Raw genomic sequence first — 15,491 nt, forward strand, 5'->3', positions numbered from 1 at the left:
GGTGAGGCAATCTCCCATGGAGGTCTCCTCTCTGTCGGTGAGGAGTGTTGAGAGGAGAAATGGCTGCCCTGTGCATCCCCTTCCTCATCGCTGTATATGCACTGAGGGGCGGGAAATGCGGGGGGCTGCTCCATTCTTTGGCCTGGAGATTGGTCAGTGCTGAGTAGCGGCGATTGCAGTACTGAGGAGACAGCTATGTCCCTCTGGTGCAAAAATTGTGCCAGTGCTGCTGTGGCCGGTGCCATGTTCATATTGCGGTCAGCTTTCACGGAGGCAGTTGGTGCTGTTTTAGGTCTGTTAGTCGGTGCCGATGAATGAGTCGGTGCTGGTGGCAGCAGCATGGGTGTCGGAACTGCTGTTGGCACTGGGTTCTGTACTGTGATAGTCAGTGCCATGGAGGAGACATGGTGTCTTGATTCTGAGTTGGCGTATCGGGGCTCGGAAGAGGTCCACAAGGGACAGTGCCGGAGGTTCCCAGGGCCTCGTAGGTGCTCTCTCTGGATGAGCTCGGCACCCAGGGCAAAGACCTCCCCGGGGAACTCCTCTTTCTCTGTGTGTCCCGTTTCAGGGAAGTCACAGCTCACCTCCTCGAAGCCTTGGAAGGCTAAGCATTGCCATTGTTAGAAGTTTTGCTGCTCTGTGACTCAGCTGATGTTTTCTCCTGAGGAGGCTGGAGGGACTTTTCCATCAAAATCTTTTTAAGGAGGAGATCTGTCTCGCCATGACCTCGCCTTTAAATTGCTACAGTGAGCACATTTCTGGCAGATATGAGTTTCCCCCAGGCAACGGACAAAAGATGCATGGCTGCCAGAGATCGGCATCGCCTCGTGGCAAGAGTCCACATCTCTTAAAAACCGGGTGAGCCCAGCATTACGTCCACTAATTTTTCCCAACTGGGAAAGGAGATGAAAAAATATATATAGAAATTGGTTAAAGGAAACTATTTCTACCGCTAAGCTAAGGAACCAAAAACAAAAGGAAAAATGTTTTTTTTTAAATAACTGGCTAAGTAAAGTCTAATTAAAACCATCTAAGAGCTCTAACACTAAAACTAGTATGTAAACTACTTTCTTTTCTAAAGATTTTCGAAGAGGCAGCACTGCCATTGGGCTCCGTCTGCAGCCAAGGACAGTTGAGAAGGAACTGAGGGGGTCGGGTCGTGTGCACACTACATGAGGCGCCAACGACACCACAACACAGCTGCTGCGCATGCGTGCTCCGACCGAGCACTGCTACCTAAAATCTCCAATCTCCAGCGCAGGGACACACCGACACCTCAAGTGGAGCACCCACAGGGACACTTCTCAAAGAAGAAGAAAAAAGTGTTTTGCAAATAATAAAAAATCCCTTGACAGTGTCATACTTAGCTGGGAAATCTCTCAAAAACAGGACACAAACAAACGTTTTTTTAAAAAAGTGAATGAAGGCTATGACAGTCTCCTTAACTCTGCCTTCTTATTGCACAATACACAATTCAGGACAGATAGTTGGAACCTTGATAGATAAATACAAAGGTGAGCAGGACAATGAACTACATTGTACGCGTCATCACTGGGAAAATACTTTCTGTACTTTACAGTAAGTTACCATTATGGAATAAGTACGCTCTGTAGACAGACGTGATTGTACAGTTGTCAGAGGGTGGCCCTTTATGGCCCTCCTGTGCAAGGTGCAGCACAACACATGCACTTTCCTCAGTTTCCCTTCTCAGGGAACTCAAGGACTCTCTTGACTCAATAATACCCCTCCTTGGGGCTGGTTTGTTACCAAGACAGTCCAAAACAAGAGTCCTCAAACCTTTACCACCCCAGCGCAAGTAGTCATTAGAATCCCAAGACATCTCATCCCTCAATGCCCGACATACCACATGCCAGCACCTTCTGCCACACACAGACTCTGTCAGTCCTCTTCTGTCCTTCTGCCAAGACAGCCACCTGCAGCTCTTCCAGTGCAACCCCACTCTTCCCAGCCGGAACCCCCACAGCCTCTCCGCTGGGAGGTCATCCTCACCAGGCGAGCATCCCTTGCCCCATCCCGTCCTCGCAATGTGCCCTGTCAGGTCAGCCACTCTGCAGCTCCCTGCCTGCTTCAGCCCTTTCCCATCCCTCATCCAGCTTAGAGCCAGCAGACAACTCCATTCTCCTGCCTTCAGCCCTGGCTCAGGAAAGCCAGCCAGCAGACCCCTCTGGCGTCTGTCCTTGCCTTCAGCCTTCCCACAGAAAACACCTTCTGGCTCTGTCAGCTCTCATCTGCTCCTTCTGACTGACCAGGCAGCTCTCCTCTGCCTTTTCCTGACTGACTCTGGCAGCCCTGACGCACCAAGTCTCTCTCTTCCTCTTCCCACACCTGGTGCCCTGATCTTTTATAGCCCTGGGGACCACCCTGCCCTCTTAATTGGCCAGAATGGGAGCACCTGATGTGGCTCGGGGCACTGGATCTACTTATTTACGGGGGCCAGCCACCCTGTGCCAGTGTTACACCAATTTTATTGTATTATAATAATCTAGAACCCGTGTGAAGGCTCCAGCTATAACAACCGCCAGTGACCATTTCCTAGACACTGTATTCTTTGGATGTATGACCCAGTTCAGGTAAATATCCATATTCGGGAAAGCACTTATGTTAAACATGGGTTTCAATGCTTTTAAATAGGGGCCTCAGATTCCAAAGCTGTTTGGAACAGGGAAGCTATTCTGTGCTTCACATGTTTCATTGTATGACGCCACACACCCATCCTGCACCATATACATGGCAGGAGCAAAACCGTAGGTCAACATTTTCAAACCGGGTTGCCGAAAGTTAGACTCCGAAGCCCATATTTCAACACCTAGATAAGCATCTTAATTTTCAAAGATGCTGAGTATCCACTTCGAGACCAGCACTTTTGAAAATCAGACTTTATTTAGATGCCAAAATGTGGGTTTAGGAGCTTAATTTTAGGCAATTAGGTTAGAAAAATCTTTGTTTCTGGGCCTTGTTTAGCACAATGTATTTGCTCAGAACAGTGAGCCAAATTTATACAGGGCAACTACAAGACTGTCTAGGAGGAGAGATCTCCAATGCTCAGAGGCCAATGAGTCTTTCCACTAACTTCACAGAGCACCGGATAAGCCCTGTTTTCTACATTGCTTATTGGAAGCAGGAATAAGGGGGAGGATCTTGGTCCCAGGAGCATGAAGAGTAGGGGTGGACAATCAACTAGCCAACAACAGTCTGTGGGTAGAGGGAAGGGGAGTGGAAAAGAAGACTGGGGAGTAGGTTTCTCACTCACAATCTGAGCATTGCAACTGGCCCACGGAGCTTAGGTTCTGGATTTCACCTCCCACTTTTCCATCACTAACTGCCAGCTAGTCCCAAGCCATGTCCCTTGCAATGCCCATTAAGGAATATCACCCACTGTTACAAAGTCAGCAGGACACCACCAAACATGTCTCAGGATTGTGCACGTAGACTGACTGGCACAACTCTCTCTAGTTAATACCAGTATCTCTTTGGCTACATTTCCACCACGCACCACTGGGATACATGTAGCTTCACGTCACAGTGAAAAGCAGGCTGTGTCCACACTGCCGTGTGTAGCTACATGTGTCAGTGAAAGGCTCTGGCAGAGGGGACGCAGTGGGAAAAGGCTTTGGGAGCTCCCGGTGCTGGAGTCTTTTCCTGCTGTAGGGACAGGCTCCAGCAATGGGGAGCTACCAGAGCCTTTCCCCGCTCCTAGAGTCTTTCACTGCAACAGGGAAGGGCTCCAGCAGCAGAAGGCAGAGGGAACACGACGTGGCTAAAAATAGCAGTGTAGATGGGGAGGCGGGACTTAGGCGAGTAGAGAGCATGTGTGGTATGTACTTGCACACATATCCACACCCTTCAGGCATGTCTAACTCTACTCACCTAAGCCAGGCCTCACGGTCTACATGGCTATTTACACCTGAGTTGGGAGGAGGTTTACACACACATGGACACTACATGCCACTGAAAGAAGCATGTGTAGATGTAGCCTTGGACTATGAGAGGGTTATGAAGTTCCCAGGTCAGGTGACACAGAGCTATGTCTCTTTCCCGACTGGTTGGCTTGGAGTCCTCCAGTCTGTTCACATTCTAACTGGAATGGAGAGGATACTAATAATGAGACAGGGAGCCTGTCACCTCCAGGGCAGTGAATCCAGTCCAGATGGGCGGAGTCACCATCTGGCAGTGACCCGTGTGACATTAACATGTGGCCTCAGGCTCTGAGCCTGTGTCACTGAAGTAATGGTAGCTTTGCTTCTGGCTTCCAGGGGCACAGGAGGAGACCTTAGGTTCAGTTCTTAGTGGATCCACATCCCAGACTCCATCATCGTCTGAACGCTAGCTGATAGTTGCATTAGAAAGCCATCTAGGCAGGCAAAGGTTCTTTTCTTGGATCTTTTAAGGGGTTGGAATCCACACCCAAAAAAAGGCCTATAGAACTTCTTTACATCGAACCACATCAATAAATGACTGTGGAGGGGTGGACTCACCCTGCGGCGCCTCCTGCTGGTGACTTCCAGGAATTAGCTCATTCCAGCTCCAGAGCACCCTCTGCAGGCTGGTGATCCACCTGTCCTCTGGCCCCCCATGTCCCTCCTGGATCCAGTGCCCTGTTATCTGAGGTGCTGCCCCTTGGCAGAAACCCCTCAGTCTTAGGATCTCTCCTCCCTGGGGACCCCCACCTACTATCCCCACCTCACCTCAGTGTACGGCTACTGCCAGTCATTGTCTAGCCCCCACGCCCTGGAGCAGACTGCAGTACCAGCCTACTCATCACTGGCAAGGTTGGGTTTGGACCTGCTGCCTTGGCCTACCCCTGGGCTGCCCTCTGCAACCCCCAGTATCCATTGGCCTTCTGCTAGGCCACAGCCTTGGGCTTTCCAGGCTAGAGCTCCCCAGCTCCTCTGCCTTTCCCCAGCCCTGCTCCCCTCTGGTACCCGGTCTCTAGCTCCCTGCAGCGAGGCCCATCTCCCTCTACAGGCAGAGAGAGACTCCTAAACTCCTGGCTCACAGCCTTTTTATACAGGCCGGCTGTGGCCTGATTGGGGCATGGCCCAGCTGCGGCCGCTTCCCAATCAGCCCAGTTTAGCAGCTCCCGGCCACAACCTTCCCCCAGGGCTGTTTTGAGCCCTTCAGGGCAGGAGCGGGGTAACCACCCTGCTACAGTGACAAACTTGTCATAAAATAATCCCACGTAATTTAAGAAATGCTTTCTATCCCATTCAGACTGTTTAACAGAATTAACAGCCAAATGGTTCAAATTAAACATATGCTCTGGTAACATGAATCCTCCTACAGTGCTGTACTGTACATCTCTGCAGTGAAATGTCATTACATGCCACTGGAAGGCAGTGTCACAAATTTGCATTATTTTTATCTTCCCTATAAATTATAACAATACTCTCCCACTCTAAAATTAAATATTTTTAATTACTACCTAGAATTTATGTTAAACTGTAGACAGGCCCTGATGTTTTAAAGATATTCTTCCCTGGTGAAAAGGTTAACTTGTGGTAATTTCACACTCGTATAAAGCTCTCTCATTATGAGGTTTGGAAAATTTTAATTAATAATAAACTATCACCATTTTTTAATAAATTTCATGAGGTCATTCTTTATAATCCTCCACATTTCCTTTCACTGTAAATGACTATGCACTATAGCTGATTACAACAGGAATTAAAGTACTAAATACGGTAATAATAGCGATAAAGTTTCAGAAGGGATATTGGATGTTATAGATCAGGGATGGGCAAACTTTTTGGCCTGAGGGCCACCTCGGGGTTGTGCAACTGGATGGCGGGCCAGGTAGGGAAGGCTGTGCCTCCCCAGACGGCCTGCCGCCCCATCCGCCCCCTCCCACTTCACACCCCGATTGCCTCCCTCAAAACCCCTGCCCCATCCAACCCCCTCTGCTCCTTGTTCCCTGATCGCCCCCTCCCGAGACCCCTGCCCCATCCAACCCCCCTGCTCCCAGTCCCCTTACTGCCCTGACCCCTATCCACACCCCTGCCACCTGACAGCCCCGCCGGGGACACCCACCCCTGATGTAACCGCCCTCTGCTCCTCGTCCCCTGACCACCCCCTCCCGGGACCCCACACCCCTAACTGCCCCCCAGGATCCCACTTTATCCAACTCCCCTCCCCGCTCCCTGTCCCCTGACTGCCCTCCCGACCCCTATCCACACCCTCACCCCCTGACAGGCCCCCGGGATTCCCACTCCCAACCCTCCCTGTTCCCCATCCCCTGACCACCATCCCAGAACCTCCACCCCATCCAACCACTCCCTCCTCCCTGATTGCCCCCCAGGACCTCCTGCTCCCTTTCCCACCCTCCCTCCCCCTTACCAGCAGCAGGAGCTCGCAGCCGCGACACCCAGCCAGAGCCAGCTGCACTCCCCACACTGCCCAGCGGGAGCAGTGGGCCAGAGCGCGGCCCGCGAGGCGGCGTGGCTGCGGGGGAGGGGGGACAGCAGGGGAGGGACCAGGGACTAGACTCCCTGGCTGGGAGCTCAGGGGTCGGCCAGGACGGTCCTGCAGGCCGGATATGGCCCGCAGGCCATAGTTTGCCCACGTCTGTTATAGATACTAGCTTCAGTGTCTAAGATAATCTCTATTAGAGACCAGGATGAGACCTAGTGTGGGGGGCAGATTATCCCACATCTGCCCACTGCAGGGTTCTTACACATTCCTCTGAAGCAGCCGGTGCTGGCTACTGCCAGAAACAGGCTACTGGGTTAGACGGAGCTTGGGGCTGAGCCACCCTGGCAATTCCTATATTCCTGTGTACCGATGTCCTCCAACAACAGGGGCCTGCTTCCCATGAAAAGCAGCCTCTGCAGCTGCTAATCTCTATCTCTGAACCCTAAGGGCAAAGGTTGCCCATGTGGGAAACAGAGCTTTCTTAGGGGACAGTCTGGGCCTGTGGAACAAACTCCTCCAGGAACCAAGGATCATCACAAACCTCATCATCCCCCACTCCAAGTGCGAGGCTCATTTCTTTCACCTTGCCGTCCCCAACATAAATACACAGCAACCCGTGTCTATTAAAAATAATAATCACCATCCTAGTGAAAAACAGCCCCACCAAAACACAGGACACTCCACTGCACACACCTCTCACCCTGGATTGGGATGGGAGAACACGCGTGACAGATATTAGTCGTTTCGCTTAACGCACTGCTGGAAGGCGCTCAAGAGACTACCGTGATGGGTGCGGTGTAAGAACCTACACAGAACAGAACAAGCCAGATAGGTCCCACAGAATCCTGATGCCCTTGCCAGCGACTGCATAATGCCTCTTTGATTGTGAGCTCTCTGGGGCAGAGACTCTCTTTGTTACCTGCCTGTACAGCACCTGCTCTCTGACTGGGGCCTCCGGTGCTACCGCAGAACAAATAATAAGGGGCTAGATTGTTCCTTTAGGCACTGCCCTGTGCAGGGAGTGATGCATAAGTGGCGCCACCCCAGGAGCAGCTCTGGGAGGAGGTGTGACTCACAGACACCTCTCTGAGTTACAGTCCCCCTGCTCAGGGGTGGGGGGGAGCAAATTACTGTGCTCCTGCCCTGGCTGGCTCAGAGGCTGTAATTAGCAGGCGGGGAGTGGAGCCAAGGCATCTCCCCCAATCCCTGCCCGCCCGGGCCCAAGCTCCAGGTAGCTCACGCAGGAGGATAAGGAGGGGCCTTACTGTCTCACATGGACTATGCACTCCATGCAGAACAGAGTCACAGAGGTGACCCAATATGGCTGCCTGGAGCTACCCTTTCCTAGCGGGGGAGTCACAGAGATTGCCTACCCCATTTTCAGTACATGGGAGCCAAAGGACTCCACTGAGCATGTCAGAGTGCTCCAGGTCCTAACACCAGGGTGAGTTCTTTGCTGACTGATGCCCATCAGCCGAGGAAGAATTTTAAAGGGGCTGGAGCACCGAACAGCTCCGTTTCGGGCTCAGCCAGGGGCTGTGGAGCGTCTGGAACTACTGAGCCTGAGGAGGACTATAACCATCCCCAAAATCTGCAGTTGGAGCAAAAAGCCCCTACAGCAGGATTTCAGTCCTGGGGGGGGAGGGGGAGCCCACTGCAATGGGCCAGGGATCAGAGCGCTCCTTCCAAGCGGCTGGCAAGTAGGGGGCAGTCCCACGCACACACTGCCCACAGAGGCAGGGCAGAGCCTTAAGCTGTAACACTTGCTTTTATACATAGAGCTGCTCCTCTCAGGCAGACTGGCTGTCACTCAGGGCCCTGTCCCATAGGCTGAGCAGCCTCCAGGACAAGCAGGGGCAGTAAGAATCGACTTAGATCAAATATACTGACAATAACCTGTGGCCTAGGTTCTCCTTTCTCTGCTTCCTTTTCTCTGTTCTTCCCCCTCTCTTCTCCCTTCACATCCAAACCATCCTCTCTCTTTATCGCTTCCCTGCTCTCTCTCACCCAACACCGGGGACCATGGGACTTATCTGTCTGCTGATTCTGGAGCCGGGGATTGATCCGCCCCCTTCATTCGACTCCCTATAACTAGACCCCACTGCATGGAAGGGCTGGTGCTCTTTGGTGGGCGCTGGAAGAAGCAACGTTTCTTCTGGCGGGGGTAAGCAAGAGTCGTTGGAGCACTCCTCTGCGGTTAGCACAGAGCAAGCTACGCTCTGGCTGGTCACTGAGTTGGCAGTATCGCTGGTATGCACAGCTGGCAAAAGGCACTGGCAGAGCACTTCAGGGAGCCCAGCTCAATTTAGGCCCTCGCTGATTATATGGCAAGGCATGCGGGTGGCTGTCCAAGTCTCTGAAGCCAGTAGAACTGCGACACTTTGCAACCACAGGAGCCTGATTTTGGAAGAATAAATTAAGCCAAAATTTGGGATTATTGCCTAATATTTTGGAAGACAAAAAAGCTTCAGTATTTGCTTTCATGAGTAGGAAAAACAAGAGTTTCTTATAGTTTATGAAGTTATTATTTGATTCAAATCAGTGGGGGCTAAGTGCTTTTCTCAGGTCTTTCTGGTCTCTGCATATCTGCTGGCCAGTAGATCTCATACTGAACTCTCTTCTCCCACCCTAGGATCTGTCTACACTGCAATCAGGACAGCACGTGTAGAGGTATTGGAGCAAGCTTGCTAGAGTGGTTTAGCCACGGCGGCCCAGGCTAGCTGCCAGAGTAGCTAGGGTCCTGGGCAGGATCGTCATCAGGTGGCGAGACAGTCCCACCGCCTGCGCCTCTGTCAGACCCCCGGCGACATGGCAGCATAGGGCTAGAAGCAGGCCACGTCTGCAACCACTTGATGCTGACTCAGCCATCTCTGTGCCAGATCATTTCATCTGCAACGTGTAATGCTCTGTGCCAGGGGCTGACAAAAACCAAACATGCAAACCAGACAAACAAAATGCAACAAGAACGGCACCGTCAGCCTAGGTGGGAGGGAAGGAAAAGGCATTAGCAGCAAAATGTTCCCAGGGAGAGTGCAACACTGGAATACACCCCATCCAGCTTCTGTTTTAATACAGGAACAGTACCAGTGATGAGCTGCCAAAATCTTAACAACCGGTTCCCTATAAAAAGTTCTGATTTAAGGCGTGGGGGTAGCGGGGGAGGGGCCATGGGGGGTGACATACCCGTGGGGCCGGGGGCCCCTGCAGGGCCTGGGGCAAATTGCCCCACTTGCCCTTCGGCAACCCTAGAACTTGCAGCCCCCTCTCCCCTTACCTTGCCGGCAGCTCAGAGCAGCAGGATGACTCAGGAGCTCAGCTGAGCAGCCCAGCTGCTGGCCATGCTGCAGCTCTGCGGGGGGCGGGCTGGGGGAGACATCCTCATGGGGCCAGGGGCCCAGGGCAAATTGCCCCACTTGCCTCCCCCCCCCATGGCCCCGGAGCTTGCAGCCCCCTTACCTTGCCGGCAGCCCAGAACTCAGCTGAGCTGCCCAGCTGCTGGCCATGCTGCAGCTCTTCGGGGTGGGGGAAGCGGGGGAGGGCCCGGGGAGACATCCTTGTGGAGCCAGGGGCCCTGCAGGGCTTGGGCCAATTGCCTCACTTGCCCCCTCCCCTCCCTTCTGGCCAGCCCTGGAGCTTGCAGCAGGACCCCAACACACACCTTGCCGGGCCTCTCAAAAAGTGGCAGCAGGATGACTCCAGAGCTCAGCTGAGCTGCCCAGCTGGTGCCGGCGGCTGGCCACGCTGCGGCTGTGGGGAAGCATGGGAAGGGCCGGGGGAGCCTCAGCCTCCCCAGCTGGGAATCCTGGGAGCAACAGGATGGTCCGGCCTGCGGACCGGAGTTCTTTGCCCACCCCCTGGCCCTTTAACAACCGGTTCTCCACAGAGGTCTAATTTTAGCAACCGGTTCTTGGGAACCTGTGGGAACCGGCTCCAGCTCACCACTGAACAGTACGTGGTTCCCCTGTTTCAACAGGATTCCATTCCACCTAGTCACCACCCTCTGTGCAGTGGCATCTCCTGCTGTGATTCTCACCTGTCTTACCTCTTTCCTTACACCTTTGTCCATTTCATTCGGATCTCTCCAAGGACCTCAAGCATCGAGCACACTTCTACAGTAACTGCCCACTAATTTAAATCCTTCATTCATGAGAATTCTTAATTGGCTTCTCTCCAGAAGAAATAAGCCCAATTTTATCGTTTTCCGTCAGATCTAAGCTCCTTGATTCCATGTATTATCCTAGTTTCTCTGGGTTGTGCTCTCTGCAATGTGAGTGGTATCATACAGCAACCCAAAGTGGACATTTTCTCCTTTTTGTTCTGCCAAAGCCCTCCTTGCTGTCCTTCTCTTCCTTCTTATACTTCTCTCCCAACGCGCCAACTGCTCCCTGTAATTTTGAGAGCTCTGTTTTTACTCACAATTAACTTTAACAACCTATTACTTATTCCCATAAATATGGATATGTATCTTCCAGAGATTGCTCTCTGACCTTCCATTAGCTCATTTGCCGTATGTGTACATACGGGTACAGGACACACTGTCCACCTTTTCCCTGCTGGCTCGGCTTCTGCTGTAGCTGTTACATAGCAGCTATTTGTCCTCAGAACACCTCGTGTGCCTGACACCATGGCCCACCCTGCTATTTGGCCACATCTAGGATGGGAAAATACGGAGTTGGTATACACTGAAGCAAAATTGTTCTTTTTAGATCAAGCCACCTTGTCTTTTAAAACAAACAAACAAACAAAAAACAAAACTCATTGTCTGCGATGCGTATATGGCACAAATCCCTGTTTGGAGCATGGAAGTATTGAGAGGACAGTTTTTGCATTGAACATAGGAGCAAGGAGATGAAACACTGAAATAGAGTTGAACAGATTCACTGGGATGCAACCTGGCAACAATATTTGTAAATGATGTTTTCTTTGTTTAATACCCATTAATAACTAGCAACAAATACCCAAGCCTGACAGACAACTGGACGCTCTATGGACTCTCAGACTAGCATCCAAATTTGATTTGTTGCTACACCAGTTTCTCTTGGAACTCTTGCCACACTATCGCTGACTGCAAATGGACTTTTGGCCCATAATTCCAAGGATAATAGTTTGCTTATAATGCAATAATAATACAAAATGCTCCATGAATGCATTTCCTTTCAAGTGAACCACAAAGTACACCGTAACTCACGGAAAGAGTCTCCACTGACAGACAGTGAATAACTGTTTTCTACACCTTAGCTAATAGCTTTCTCCTTTCCACAGATACATTGAAAAATTGCTAGGAGCTGTTTCCAAAGCGGCCTCCATAATATGCATGTGCATGAAGGAGACTCAGAGAGCACTGTGGTGCAGAGGGAACATAGGAATGTAGTGAAGGCATCTCTCTAATGGTCCTTTAGGTCATCGCCAACTGCCAACCATCCATAAGGCAATTGAAAAGCTAACTCTATGCTTCTTAGAGCTACATCTGCCCAATGCACTCATCTGGTTCCTCCTAGCTGGGCTTCTGACCAAGACACCAAATGGGAAGGTTGCTGACTACACTGACAGAGGACTTCCTGCTGCGGGTGAACAGGTGCAGAACGTCCACACGCGGGTTATGGGCCCACCCACCAGATTTGAGAGTCAGTATGCTACTGTCCTGCCTCAGAGACACAGTAGGCTGAAATGGCTGCCTTCCTTTCTGACAAGCTGTTCCCAGAAAGTAGGGATGGACAACCGCTTCTCTGCCTACCTCATTCTCACAAAGCTCCTTGTCAGGAAGCAGCCCCCCCATGTCAGGGCAAGACACACGGAGAGACATGTGGGAAGCATTCACTGACTGCTACTGCCTTTGCTGTGCCTGTTCTGAGAGGAGGCTAGATGACGGCTGGCAGTAGCCACTGAGGCAAGGTGGGGATAGGGGGTTGGGGGTTCCCCTGGGAGGGGAGACCCAGCGTGTGGGGGTAGTGCAAGTCGCCAGAACCCCAAGGTACGGGGCACCGGGGTCCGGGAGGGACATGGGGGCCTGAGGCAGGTGAGACACCGGCCAGCAGAGGGCGCTCTGAGGCTGAAGAGCTAATTCCCAAGAAGACCAGCAGGAGGCGCTGCACCAGTGAGTCTTCGCTTTGCTACAGAGACCATAAACTCTTCCTCATTTGTTCCTGTTCTAATATATTAGTACTTTAAAACATTTGACCCTTTTTGACATTATTTCATAATATTGGACCAATGTTTGACCAACATTTTACCAATTGACCAATTATTTTTGTACAGGTCAAATGCCCAACTCTAATTATGAATGAGATAAAATGGACTTGATGCAAACACTTCTTTGCTGCAAAGAGCACAGTGTGTACTGGGGAGAAGGCATAAAGGGAGCGTCATGCCGGACTCTTTGCCAGCCATGGTCTGTTCCATGAAGATGGCTGCGCTGGATTTAAAGGGCCGTGTGGCATGGAGGGGAAGGAGGGGCAGAGAAGGAAGAACATAGACCAACATGCAGCTAGTGAGGGTGGCAGTGCCCAACCTGAGACCATGTTCAGGGGGTGGAGACCTTCTGAAAAACGGTGTCTTGGGTTGGGCACCCAAAATCACTAGTGACTTCTGAAAACCTCGGCCTCCCTCCGCTTTAAGATGAGCAATGGAAACAAGGGAAGAGGTCATGGCAGAATAAAAGGAAAGGGTAAAGAATTCTGGGATATTTCAAGTAACCACATATAATCAGGACCATAGTTTTAAGTCTCATCGCTTCAATATTGATTTATAGGGAAGAATATGCCCATTGAACCAGCAGCAACACATCTTGTGATAATACGAAACCCTAGGTCTTATCAGCAGATCTCAAAGTGCTGGACAAAGGAGGTCAGTATTGTTATCCCCACTGTTACATATGGGGAAACTGGGGCACAGAGCAGTGAAATAATTTGCTCAAGGTCACCCAGCAGGCCTGTGACAAAATCAGGAACAGAACTCAAATCTGCTGAGCCTCAGTCCACTGCTCTAACCACTAATATATCTGCCTGCCTGCAGCTCTTTGATGATCCTTAGTGCAGTTCTCAAAGTTGTGCATACAGCACCTGCCACAGTGGGTCCTAATCCCTGCAGTACTAATGCAGTACACATAATGAATAAATAGTAATTTCTGCAACATGGACCACATGTGCATCACATCAGATGGACCATTCCCCTTCGCATACCAACCTCGCAGCAGCTCCAGCAATTGCGTCCATGGAAGAGTCACAGCTGGAAAGTATTTCGTGTGTCCTTGGTTGCATTCTAACTGGAAACAAAGAGGAGAGCCAGCACCGTGGGCCCAGCCAGCTCATCAGAGCCAACCACAGTGGTGAACAAACCATTGCCCCGCTCTGTCTGACAACCGTGGATTGGACTGGAGCAGTTCTATCAGCTGCCTGGGGGAGAGGAGGAGAGCTGCAGCAGGCATGCATGGGTGTGACTTATTGTTGGATAGGTAAGGGTGGGGGGGTTAGCAGGTGGAAAAGCAACCTCCCTACCTCCATTCAAAGTTAGTGCCATGCTACAAAGCATCACGCTTGTACGAGGGGCGGGATTTGGGCTATGTTAGAGTCATAAGTTTGAAAGTCCTTTTTTGCGGGGGCAGAGGGGGTCTAAAATCTCAATCATAGTGTTACATAATATATTCCCTCTCTCACACACACACACTTTTGTTTGTACTAGGTTGTGCTGAGCTGCACTGTTACCCCAGGACAGCAAGGTTAAGACATGTTGGAGGACTGTTTGCAAAAACCTAGAATGCCGTCTGCACTGTCTCCATGCTAAACACAAGACTTCCATTTCCAGCATTGTCCGTCAGGTGTTTTTAGCAGCACTAATGTCACATAGGGAGAAATTCACCCATGTGCAGAGGGTGAGCATGAGGCTTATGCACCCTTCCAGTCCCACTTAAAACCAGCTTAGATGCTAGGCCTCTGCATGGGCTGGCTTTCACCCTTTAAAAATAAGTCCGCTTAATTTTACACTCAGTTAAATGAATACTCTTTTAAAATGTGGCAGGGACGGTGGTTACAATGGGCTCTCTGTGCAATCCACCCCATCTTTAGTCTAAAAATGCAACATACAAAGATCACACATTCAAATGGTCTTCTTAGGAGAAAAATTACTCAGGGTAAATAGTCTTCCTCTGTAAGACTCTGGTTTCAGCCTCTTCAAAGATATTTGACTCACTCTTGTCTTTATCATCTATCCTTCTATCAGTTAAACCCTTAGAGAGTAATATGATACTATCTGACTCCAGCAGGCTTGCGGTGGTGCCAGATTTAACTTTGTAATGTCACGGTTACGACTGCCGATTAAAAATGAATCAGTATTTATGCTATACATCCCATTTGATTAGAGATTGCCCTTTCCCATTACAAACATTACTACAATTGATGGGCCCAATATTGAAACAGTGCATCCCCATTCACATATTTAATATAGCGTTTGCCTGCTGGTAGGTCACATGATTTCTCAGTGTTTTGGGACACTATGACACACAATACAGCTGAATCTACCTCGGTAATCTCAGAATTATTATCACTATATATATATATAACACTACATTTAAGTGTGCGTGCTTTTAGAATATTTATCGTAACCGACACAGGGTGCCTCTTCACAAGAATATATGCCACTCCTGGATAAGGTTCATGGAGAGGTTCCAGGCAGCAAGAATCAAGACTATATGGTTGCCAGCTTTATAAATGGAGGGAAAGAGACAGGGAGCTTTCTCCCCAGGGCTGGCTCCAGACCCCAGCGCGCCAAGCGCGCGCTTGGGGCGGCGTGCTGCGGGAGGGCGGCAGGTGGCTCCGGTGGACCTCCCGCAGGCATGCCTGCGGAGGGTCCGCTGGTCCCACAGCTCGGGTGGACCTCCTGCAGACGTGCCTGCGGAGGGTCCGCTGGTCCCGCGGCTTCGGTGGAGCATCCGCCAGGGAGGTGGAGTGTGCCTGCGGGAGGTCCACCGGAGCTGTGGGACCAGCGGACCCTCCGCAGGCACTTCTGCGGGAGGTCCACCGGAGCCGCGGGACCGGTGACCGCCAGAGCGCCCCCTGCGGCGTGCCGCC

At 51.1% G+C, this 15,491-nt stretch overlaps 2 long non-coding RNA genes across 2 annotated transcripts in view; one reads left to right on the plus strand and one right to left on the minus strand.

Moving 5' to 3' along the window:
* Window positions 1-1,293, plus strand: part of LOC123356999 — a 36,229-nt gene extending 34,936 nt beyond the window's left edge. The window contains exon 3 of the long non-coding RNA XR_006575483.1: window positions 1,082-1,293. This is a non-coding gene — a long non-coding RNA (uncharacterized LOC123356999). The remainder of the gene's footprint in view (window positions 1-1,081) is intronic.
* The window catches only part of LOC123356998, a 39,209-nt gene extending 31,623 nt beyond the window's left edge, over window positions 1-7,586 (minus strand). The window contains exon 1 of the long non-coding RNA XR_006575482.1: window positions 7,123-7,586. This is a non-coding gene — a long non-coding RNA (uncharacterized LOC123356998). The remainder of the gene's footprint in view (window positions 1-7,122) is intronic.
* Window positions 7,587-15,491: the final 7,905 nt, after the last annotated feature.

This window comes from Mauremys mutica, unplaced genomic scaffold (genome assembly GCF_020497125.1).
Source record: "Mauremys mutica isolate MM-2020 ecotype Southern unplaced genomic scaffold, ASM2049712v1 000178F_np12_subseq_1:153766_obj, whole genome shotgun sequence".
Taxonomy (NCBI): Eukaryota; Metazoa; Chordata; order Testudines; family Geoemydidae; genus Mauremys; species Mauremys mutica.